This window comes from Corvus brachyrhynchos, unplaced genomic scaffold (assembly GCF_000691975.1).
Source record: "Corvus brachyrhynchos isolate BGI_N302 unplaced genomic scaffold, ASM69197v1 scaffold146, whole genome shotgun sequence".
NCBI classification, from domain to species: domain Eukaryota; kingdom Metazoa; phylum Chordata; class Aves; order Passeriformes; family Corvidae; genus Corvus; species Corvus brachyrhynchos.
In genome coordinates, this window is record NW_008238960.1 from 2,247,476 (window position 1) to 2,259,596 (window position 12,121).

General features: G+C 34.7%; 1 long non-coding RNA gene across 1 annotated transcript; it reads left to right on the forward strand.

Moving 5' to 3' along the window:
• Nucleotides 1-264: 264 nt before the first annotated feature.
• On the forward strand, nt 265-9,279 carry LOC108447728. The gene is made up of 4 exons (XR_001863406.1): nt 265-389; nt 2,359-2,405; nt 3,698-3,845; nt 4,833-9,279. It is a non-coding gene; the product is annotated as an uncharacterized LOC108447728 (long non-coding RNA).
• The last annotated feature ends 2,842 nt before the right edge of the window (nt 9,280-12,121 follow it).

Genomic DNA, 12,121 nt, shown 5'->3' on the forward strand with positions numbered 1-12,121 from the left:
TCAGGTGCATGATTTTTTTCTAGTTTAGCATTGAAAGAGGAAGCCAAATTCTTCTTCAAGGCAGATCATATTGGGCTCAACTAAGAATTATTGAAATAGGATCACTTATATAGGAGAAGAGCATAAAAACCTGTAAGGAAAAGTTAAGATACTCCACAGTGGGCTTTGGAATGAATGTTAGGCCATGGAAATGTAATGAAAAAGCATAATTTCTAGTTCTCTGATTCCTGATGGCTCTTTATCTACTTTTTAGTTCCATACTGGAAGATACTGTGAATATGTGAAGTTCCTCCGTGGCCCTACCTGATTGCAGAAATGTGGAGAAAATGTTGCAGGAACCATTTCTTCCATTGGTGTGCATATTATTGTTTTTTGTCATCACAGAGTGTGTAAGTATAATCCTTATCCATGATTCTGGTAATAGACTTTGGTTGCAACCTCTCTAGGTGTGAATATATATAATAAATATACTCTGTAAACACAATTTATCATGTGTTTAGGAAATGGAGCCAAATTCAGTTCAGAGTTTCGCAAGGTCTGAAATTCTGTAACTTCTTAAATTATTGGTTATTGAGTTTTTAAGGCAAAATGTTAATATACTGTTTCTCTTTGTGTAGGTAAAATGTTCTTAACATCATTTTTTCTTTTATGATGACATAATGTCATGTAAGTCCTCAAAATGCTGTATACATGTTTTTATCTTCTTTTGACTACTCAACACACTGATGTTAATATCTATGCTGGAATAAAGATCATTACATTTATGAATTAATATGAAATCAAAACAGCATATCTCAAGTACTTCCCTCTTTCCAAATCCAAAATGCTTTTTCATAAGTGATATAGAAGATTTTCGTCTTCGAAAATTACACAGACAGACACAGAGCTGTAGAAGAAAAGGTGTGTATGTTACTGAATACCTTATTTTCTGCCTCTGTCAATAACATGCCTATTTTGACCTGTCAATGGTACTGGAAGCTGCACATTTGCTGACTAAAGTGAACTAGACCTATGTACATGAATTTATGCTTTAAATGAGAAACACTTTGTTTTAAGTGCTGTGTTCTCTCCTGTCTTCATTTAGCTACACTAACGTATTTCTCCATGTGAAACTGAATAATTAATTGTCCCAATGGTGCCATCAGGAAAGTGTTTTCAATTGCTGTTTCTGGAGACTCCATTGCTACTCAGCTCCCATGAATATGTCGATAAACATACATGGTTGACTAAAAGAGAATACATTTCTTTTACACACTTCACAGTCTTTTTCAGAGACTATAAGAGACCTAGATATTTAAACTGCTGGTGTTCTTTGTGCGGTAACAGAGTCCTTAAATATGAACTGTTGCTTTTCTAGACTGTGATCAATACATTGAAAAAGGAAAATAACTACTGGTAGCCTTACTAAAACACATTTTTATTTAAAAAACTCTAATAGTGTAAAAAACCATTTGTTGATCTTGGTAAAAAGCAGACATACAGCTGTTCTTTTTTTGGGGTTTTTTTTAAGCTGGAATTTCCTTAGTGTTTCCTCAATTTTATTTGCTGCTTTTGCAGAATCATGCTTGATAACTTTTCTGACAAAACGTCTCACATATTTACTGCAAGTGACCTCCTTGTGAATTAATCAGGAGTATCTAGAGTCTGTACAGACATTTTTTCATAATAATTATTCAACATGCAGTTTTATCTTTTTCACAGTGTCTTCACACCTTATACAGTATGCAGCACAGCTACAGTCATGAGTAGTTTATCCTGGCTTTCCCGTGTCTTCTGAAGGCTATAATGAATGCTAAAAGATATATAAGCAAACCTATCCATCTCTCACAAAGCATTACACTCCATCAGGAATTACCATCTATATCCAGTCTGCTTCCTTGTACCCAAATTAAGAATCCAGAGAAATTACCCCAAAATAAATTACAAGGCAATGCTCTTGCCGTGGGATCCCACCTGTCTGCACAGCAATGGCATCTCTTCTGGGATCTGTCCCTTACTCTACATCTGAACCTATTTCATAGTATATTATTTTGCAGCTCAAAATTCTCTGGTCTTGGTTGTGCCACTGAGATGGTGCATGGAATGCTGCTGGTTTGGTAACAATGCTCCACTAGAATAATTATATCTTGTAACTTCCCTGTATGCCTCCTGCATGCTCTCAGTACTCAAGGTCATTGACTATCACTGTTCTTTGTTGTACAGAAGCAAAGCTGCTTCTCATTGCCATTATTATTTTGATCCATGAATGCTTGGGAGACCAAGCAGAAAGAGAATTTTTACTTCTATGTCTATTTTTGTGTCAACTATTATTTTGTGTCAACTCTATCTGTTTTTGTGACAGATTTTCTGCTCTTCCAGGGTATAGAGTACATCCACTGGCCTTCCTCCATGAACAGTTTTTGATGGTGAGTTTTGAGAGATACACAGGGACACATATATTTCTTTTTTTATATTGCATCTATTGTGTTCTATTTAAGTATACATTGACAAAGATATTCTGCTGAGTTAACAGTTGACTTTTTCAGGGAAACCTGGGAGAGATCCCCCATCCCACACCCTTTCTAATAAATTCAGTAGCTGGGAAACAGAACCAGACAAGTTCAGACAAAAAGCTGTGCAATTATTTTTAACAGGGTGGACAGGTGTTTATTGGTATAACTGACACCACTATTGTAGATTCTTTCTTAATGCAGAATAGCTACAAATACTTAGTTATGAAGAATTTTGTGTAATTTAATACATAGATGACATGCATTCAATAAGCTTATATTACTCATATCTTACTTTGCTGTTTCTCTATTTATGGTTATAATCCATCTGCTAAAAGCATCAGGTATTTTTTTTGTAAATGCGTTTTGCTACTCTATGGACAATTTCTTCTTAAACATGTCATTTAGCTATTGTATGTTCAGTTGTACCCATCATTTTAGAAAAATCACTTTATGTTTATCACACTGCAAGAGTCTTCTGTTAAATCAACACAAAATTTTATCCTTTTCTTCACAATTACACCTCTAAATGCAGAATTATTAATTCACACTGTTAGCTCACAATCTGCCACAGACTTGCAAGTCTTGCACACTCCACAGAGACCATGATATAATCCACAATCTTCTGATCACCTTCCATTTTGTGTTGGGAATTAAATTTTCCAACACTTGATCCTTGCATGGTCAAGGCAGAACTTCTTTATATAGAAAGCTTGCCTAACCTAGGTCTCCTGCAGTGTGGTATGGAAAGGTCATTCTGAATCAAAAAAAAAATTACCGTTTTTCAGAAAGAAAATTATGATTTTATAAAACATCATTGTTGAGTTGAAAAGAGATAAATAAGTCAGAATGGTGTAAAGTAGCATGTAAAGATGCAAGTTTTAAGGCTCAAAATACCACGACTAATTCAATATCAAGGTTTAGAAGATGACTTAAAAAGCAAATTCCTAGGTGATCAAACTCAATTGATGGTATTTTTCATAAATCACATTCATATGTGACCTGAAAATAAACTGCCTAGTGTTTGCATTAATTCCATCACATTAGAAGTGTCAGGCTCACCTGTTTCATTTTAGCTAGATTCTGTTTGAGTTAAAGATTAGGGCCTGAATAAGTCTGTTATGTGGTGGACTGGATGAATGGATTGGTTGGTTTTTTGATTTCAACCTGTAGTTTTCCAAAACCAATCCACATTATTTATGTTTCAGAGATGCCTGTTTTCTACTGTTTGAAGGTTGGTTGTCATGACATGTCCCTGTGTTGCAGAGAGCCTGCAACAGTAGAAATGAGAGTCATAATTTCTATTCCTATTCTCCCAGACTGAAGACAATCCACATAAATGGCAATATTACAAAGGTAAATAATGTTCAGGACAAAGTACTTCTCCAAATAATTTTTAATTTCTTGTTGATTAAACAACCACTGAAGCAGAATGACAATGTGGAAAGTGTGAAAACAATAATCTTATTTTGCTCTACCCTTATTTCTTGTCTGAGTCAGTGTTTCTATGCACAAAGGTGAGATAGTCTTCAAGATGTTTAGGTACTCTCAACTTCATTTGCTCCTAAAGACTCGAACATTTTCTAGTAACTATGAATGGGCCAGTATTGTTCTCACGCTATTAAAAATGAAACACAATAAATATTATCTAACAGAAGGAGGGAGACATTTCCCCAGAAGAGAAGGCAACAAATTGTCAGCTCTATTTGGACAAGAACTTTAATTTTCAACTAAGCAATCCCATGTACTAGGAAAAGAAAATCTTTTCAATTTGGAGGACTTTGACAAATATTAATATATCACAGTTGCAATGGGATTCATTTGTGCTGTGGAATCTAAGAGGTCAGTACATCTGTAAAGACTTATAGTACTTAAGAGATGATCGTACAAGACATATGGTTTAATCATGATGTATTTAAGCCTTTTTTATCTGCTTAAGAATTCAATGTTTTTCTTTCTCTAATTTAAGAAACCATTTGTGATTCCTCTCAACAACCAAAAAAGTATTAATACAGCAGCCAGAATGTATTAAAAATAGAGAAAAAGGTCGAAATTATGTAACTGTAATTGATTACAACTATGATTAAAATATAGATATAATGATTTGAGTGTTAATCCTTATAGGCTTGACATCACACTATATGTTGTTATATATGGGTGAATTTCCCATAGAATCTCATTTATAGCACAGTAAATCCTCAGAGGAAGATAATGAAAATGCAGAAGGACCCTGTGATTTATATCTCAGCATTAATATGTTTATGTAGCTAAAGCTATCTTCTGAGAGCAGTTTATTTTTCTAAAACCATGTCCTCCCAATAATAACCATTGTTTTGTTTTCAGAATGACAACACACGTACATCCAGTGTTGCATGAACCATGGTGGAAAAAGCCTGCCAGAGTTTTAGGTGTCTGCTTGTCATCATTGCCCAACTTGTCCTTCATCATCGTCAGAATGCATATGCTCCCCCCTTCTCACTGATGGCCAGAATTTGGTAAAGGAATGTAGTAACCACAAGCTGTAAAATTACTCCCTGTGCCAAAATTATGGGAAGATTTCCACACAGAAATATCTAATCTGAAGAGATTGTAGCCTTTTCAAATTGCTTATTGAAGGCGGCCTGCTTGTGGTGTGACTTGGAATTGAACGCTTAAATCTGTAAGTGCAGGTCAAGTGTGCAGGCAGCCACATGAAACAGGCTATTGAAAGGGTGCATGGCTACAGCAGCACCACATGGAAATATGACTCTCTCCTATAAACTCAGCCACCAAGTATCACCTTTCAGGAATGTTTTTCTATTTTATATTCTCCTTGGTCTTATTATTTAACAAATAATACTTGCATGCCATCTATCTAGCAGTAGAACAGACTATATAGAGCACGCACAGGACATGAAATATATTCCTTTTATCAACCAAACAAGGTTAATATTAAAGGTCATTAGAAAAATAAAATCCTAAAATTAAAAGTTATTAAACAGTCCTGCTCATAGATTATCTGATTATGGACTAGGAAAAAATACAAGTTAAAAGTTAATTCAAGAGTATTAACTCGCACAGTCTTAAACATAGGGTTTAGTCTTTAATAATAATCAAGCCTACAAAGGAAACCAAGGGAAAAAAGATATAATCTTAGTGCAGAACATCCATATGTTAATTCATAGTGTAGACGGGAAGCTCTACTTTAATTTTACCTTGTTCAAGCAGTTCCTATCAAGTTCACCAGGATTTTCTTTTATCTGTTAAAAGAATGATCTTTTATACTGTTCATTGACATATGTTGAAAACATGTCATTTTCTAAAGGAAGAGAAGATTAGCTGTAATACATACAGAAGTTTTAAGTCTGTGATTAAAATAGGAATAGGCTTCTGAAATCTGTAGTTTAAGCTCTGAGCATAACCATGCCCAGTAGCATATTTCTAGCACTATGATGCATCTCAAAAAAAGATTACAGACAGGAAGATGGGGAGTACTTTAAAGCAGGAATCTAGTGGCAGCAAAGTCTACAGAAGAGAATAATTTGATAATTTATTAATCAGAAATTTTAGAACACAATATATACCCCAGTTGGGTTCCTAATCAAAGATGAACTCTGCCAATGCCTGAACTTTGTGGTTTTGGCTTGCTCTGGAAGACATAAGAATTTGATTTGGCAAAGATTTGGTTGTAGATGGAGGCTGCTCTGGATAGCACTCTATTGGTTGTCCTTGAGCAAGTACAGTGAGCTTGTAAGATAAGATGCAAGTTTTAACCATCGATATCTCACACAGCATTAAAAGGACTTAAGGATAGCAATAACCTTACTTGTTTCCTAAAATGCCTGTTGTATTCAGTGAGGGCACCATCCCACCTTCCTTTCATAAATAAGTAAATATTTATTCTAGGTGAAAGGTACACTTACCCCGAGGGATAAAATTTGCCCTTGTGATAATATGGAATACATTATAATTTATGCTCTGAATGAATACACTTGCCTACTCAAAAAGATTCTGCAGCATTTTCTTTTCAGATGCCTTCCATATGTGGCTATGGTAGAACCTCATGTGATACTGCCATTGCTCTGAGTCTCCTATGCATGGATTTGGAAGGACAAAGTATTTGGATCTAATACTTAGGATCTATTAACAGGCAGCATCAGCGAAATGGACTCAGAACCAAAAAAAAAAGAAAAAAAAAGAAATTGTATTCTTATTTGTGCAAAACCTGAAATGGTGCACCAATCTTTTCTTTAAGAAAGTCATATTTTGTCATGCTTAAGTTTTCCTTCATGGGTTTTATATAGACAAGTTGCTTTGAAACAGGTTTTATTGGAATCTTGCTTTTTAATTACATTGCATGCTGGTACTAAGCAGCCATTTTTTTTCATTAATAACAAATGCTGCTATCCTGCTATATAAGAGATTTTTTTGAATTATGTCCAGACTATCAGCAGCCAGACACTGTTTACTTTTAGTGACTGCAGCATGTTTATGTGTGTCTACCTCAACAATTAGAAACAAATAGCCCAGAAAGGATGTACTCTTAGCATCTAAGTAAATAATGGAGATGGATAAATGAAAGTTACTAAATAAAGTTGAAGTACATTTCTAAAGCTGTGTCAGCTGTGCTTTCAGGCCCAAGGAAAACAAAATTGATCACCTGGTCACAGTCCAAGGTCAAAGGTCTGAAACAGAGACTGCTGACACTTAGGTAAATGATATGTTTAAAACAATAGGATAAGAGAAGTTTTCATCTGAAAGGGAAAAGGAGCAAGGAATATATGTATATAGAGTAGTGTGGCCTTCAGAAATATGTAAAGACTTTTTACCTCTTTTATTTTCTTCTTCTGAAATAATTAGAGATGCAAATACATCTGAAATCAACAGAATCCTTTCACTGATTCATGAAGTTCCAGGTTTCATAACAGATGTCCAATTATGTTCTGTACTCCAGTACTGAAGGGAAAAATCAGATTTAAATTTTTTTTTTTCCTCTGCTTATGTTCTTTTTCTTAATGTGTTAGAAGCATCATGTTCTCAAGACTGCTTATCAATAAATAATTCTAACATGTTTGTTAAATATTAACAATAAAGTAATCTATAAAATCATGTTTTATCCCATGAAATGAAAAGAAATGGAAAATCAGTCTTGCAGAAAACTGTACTCCATGGAATTTTGTGAGTTTGTGTACTTCAAAAATGTGTAAGACTCACCTCTGTTTGAGGGAGTATTAATGGCATCACAGAAAGTTTTACAGGGGGATGACTTTTAAAGTAAAGCCACAGAGATAGGGTTTTCCAAGGACTGTCACACTGGATATATTATTTTCTTTAGCATGGAGTCTATTTGGTATCCATTTAGCACAGTAGAAACTAACATTTTATTGGTACTGTAGCAAAACAGGCAAAATAAGTCTTATTTCCAGAAAATCAGGGAGCATGAGATAAACAATATTTTGCTAAAGATTAAGTAAGAATTATACATCCAACTCAAGTTTTGATTATAGCCTGCTCAGATAACAGTCCAAATTCCAGATGAAATGCTGATAAAAATGAGGTTGTCAGCAGTCTAAACTAGAAACTGATCCTTTCACTCAGCCAAAGGGGTATAATTATAATTATTAATTATTTCATTTTTACTTGTGCCTTTGTCCAGATAAAGCAAAGTGACTGCATTTCCAGACACTGTTACTTTTCAGTCTGAGATGGTTACTGCATCACCTCCAGTCAGAATAAAACATCTCTGTTGTGTATCACGATTCATCACCCAGCTGAGCTAGAATTCCCTGTTTGCTCTGAAATTGTGGTCTCCTACATGACAGTAAAATTTGTGAAGTCCCATCTCCAGGTTGCCCTGACATTTATTAAATATTTTAGCCAGAAAGAAACATTAAGAAGGACTACAGACTAGGAAGACAATTGAAAAACCTCTAAGAAAGGAAATATCTTATTAATTCATTAAGTCAAACTGCTTGTATCTACACTTGTATGACTAGAATTATGGTTCATTAACTTCATTTCTTTATATGAGTTAATTAGCTCAGAGGAGGCCAGAAATTAATTACCAGCTTATATAGTTTGTGCAGAATGGCATTCTGTTTATTTAGTTTCTCCTATTAACTTTTAATCTCTTCAAACAATAAAAGAGGTAATTAGTATTTTATAAACAAAAATGAATGCAACAAAGGCAAATAATTTGCCAAATAGTGAGGCTCCTGTGTGGAACCTGATAGTTGTGTGGTTCAAGTTACAGACCTTTTCACTGTTAAGTATAAGCAAAAGGAGATTGAAAATATAGGTAGTCTTCAGGCAGGGCCATGCAATCTATCATGAAAGAGGAGCTACCTACTAATACCTCACGGAGCAGAAAAACGAGCCTTAAAAAGTTTCCAGCTGTTTGAAAATAATTGCCCATGTATTCAGCTACAGTAACAGTTGTAGCCAGCTTCACTAAGGTATGGGAACAGAGCAGAACAAAGTGGGAAAACAAAAAGAAACCACTTTCATTTAGGTAAAAAAAGCCACAACAAAGCACTTGAATGAATATATAGGCACATAAATGAGTATACTGTCAATTCATACTATACAATTGTGATACAATCAAGATCAAAAGTCACCAGTGCCTAGTGTTTAACTAAGGTTTCTGTACTAAGTATAACATGTATTAAATCTGTTTAGCAACTTAGAAGATAAAACCTTGCATTTTGGGAACATGTATTGAACTTTGCTTCACTTTTTCCCTCTCCAGAGACTGCATATGTGATATTCTTTGTGACTTCTTGGTAATTTTAATAAACACATGTTAAATGTATAAGGACACATTGCAGAGTATTTATTCATCACCATATTTTTTGTATACATGACAAAATAAATGCAAATATGTGTCAAGCATGTTACTGAGGAAATATTTCAGGAAATTCTTGATGAGTATTTAAGATATTTATTAGCACTATTTATTCACTTCCCTACATCTGCAAAACCAGGTGCCCTTATCCAACTCTACAAAACCCAGAGAGAGCCATAAAAGCCCTCTTTAAAAAATCTAAAGCCACCATGAACTTAAAGTCTGTAATCTTGAGCCATTCTTGGACTAAAAAAGCATTGTGGGTCTCATTGAAGAGTGAGCCAATGCCCTTCCCACTGGTATCCATTTAAAGTTCCAGTCATATATTCCATACTGTGAGACTGAGAACTGCTAATGTTTCTATGTACAAGAAAGTGTTAGAATCTTACCCTTTCTTAGCCTTTGGCTGTGTGCAATTCATGGAAGCAAAAAGATAAAATATTGTGGCGTGGATTGTTCTGCCTGTATGAGGCTTCTTGAAGAGTGGGATGAGTCTCAAAATGAATTGATTGCAAGACACTGGCTAGATGTGTTAGGCAGAGAGATATTTTTATAACATGGTTCTGTAATTCACCGTTTACCTACAAAATTAATAGTGACTCCATACAGAGTTCCATACAGAACTGCTTTTGGGTAAGGAAGGAAAAGGTGCAATGAGTATATTAACTATTTACCAGTGTGGCTTAATTGCTTTATTTTTTTTTCTAGAATCAAATAATATTCATTAATATATAAAAAATGACATCCAGTACAGTCTTTAAATGGTGATCATTTGAACCAGAATCCCCTGGCTAGTGGTGTTTATTTTGTGTCATAAAACCAACATAACAAAACCTTGTTGGAGTTGCTTAAATCCAAAAGAACACTCCACAGGTCTTCCTCATGCACAGTGGGGTAAATTTAGGCTCAGCTGAAGACAACAGCAAAACCTTACTGACTGCAGAGACAGGGTTTCCCCGACTGAAATCCTACATTTCAGAACTCTTTCAAGCTTCATCTAAGCTAAGAAATAGAAGTGTCCTTTCTCACAGTGGGTCTTATTATCAGGTCAGCACATGATATAAACAAAGAAACATTTGGAAAAAATCAAAGAAAACTTCTGCTAGAATTGAAAAACTTCATTTAAATGACAGAAAGATATTATCCAATATCCTTTATTCTTGCATAACTCTAAGAATAAAAGCCACAATAATTATTGCCATTTTGAAGGCTGTGGCAACAAAGGATGAAATGGTAACTTTCTCCAACATGCCAGAGACTTTGAAAAGTAAAGGAATTGGAAAGGATTTCAAGGCATTCAATGAGACCTGAAGCTGATTGTATCAATGTTTCATCAATGAAACACAGTATTTCCCATTATCTCTTCAGCATACACAAAGGTCTTCATTGGAATTGTTTAAATCATCACGATTATTTTAGACTCTGACAAAGAATAGAATTTTCCTTTCTCTCTCTGTCTTGTATTTTATTCTTCTTTTGTCTTAAAATCCTCTTGATGTGAAACAGCTGCCATCTTCAACCTGATTAACTGATAGACATGGGTTCTTTATTGCCAGCATTAGCTTTACAGCACAAATCACACGGCTTCAAAAGGCTGGGAAAACGATCAAACTGCTCATGACTATTACAAATGAGTTCAAGCAATTCACCACTCCTAACTGGTGCTGCCTTTGCACGTGATTTTTCCCAGATAATTCCTGAATATGCAGACATTCCATGTCAAGTTGATTTCTACAATTCTTACAACAAACAAAACTAAAGCTCTCATCAGAGCACAGTCCTGGACAACGTAACATCATCTATATACTTTTTTTTTTTTTTTTTTAATTTGCCCCTGTTATTTCAACCTAGAGACATCAGTAACATCTATGTGTACAGACAGAGGTGAGAAGAAGGAAAGTGGTAACTTTTTAATTTTGCCATTAATTTTGATTTCAATGGTAGAATGACATTGTCCCTCTGGAGAAATAGAAATAAATAAATCTGCTGTAGCAGCTCAGGAACTTTAATATATTTGTACAAATACTCCTGCTGTATTCAAAACAAATGAGCATTTTTTAAAGTTCTTTTGTTGTTAGTTCAACATTTTCTTTATTTTCATCTTTATTTACAATTTCTACTTCCACTGCACTATTCATTAAATCATTTCAGAAGGAATTTTATCTATTCTTAGGCTAGCCTGAAAATAATATGTTTAATTTCTTATAATTTGTAAGAAATAGGAAAATTCTCATCCCTTCCACAACCTCATCTCCTTCTGTGATCCATCTTCTTTCTCTCACTGTCTTAGAAAGAGAATTCTCCCAGTGTCCTCACCCCCCACAGTTACCCTCAGGATACTCAATAATTAACCTGCACTTTACTTAGTAATCTCTGCCTACTGCTTCAGGTACCCTTTTATCTTGGCATTATCTACTGCATTTTAGGAACCCCAAATAACCCCCTTCTCTAGAGACCCACACGGCTAAGTATTCAACATAATTTTCTCATCTGAATATGATTATTTCCTCTGAAAAATTCTATCTCTGAATACTCCCACCAGACACTGTTTCATTACTTATCCCCTTTTTGTTACTTACTAGCTTTACAGTTCTAAATGGTCTTGCCAGACCTGGTCTCCTCTGACCTTCACTTCCTCATTCTTCCATGAAGATTTAACAAAAGATATTCTTGAACAATGGGGCATCTTCCACTTCATACTAGTTTACTTGAATTTAGGTGAACAGCCTGCTAATTTTAGTTAGGCTTTTTTTGTTGTTGTTAGACATTTGCTGAAGTTTGTATTTCCCTTTTTCTTTGCTTCTTTCCC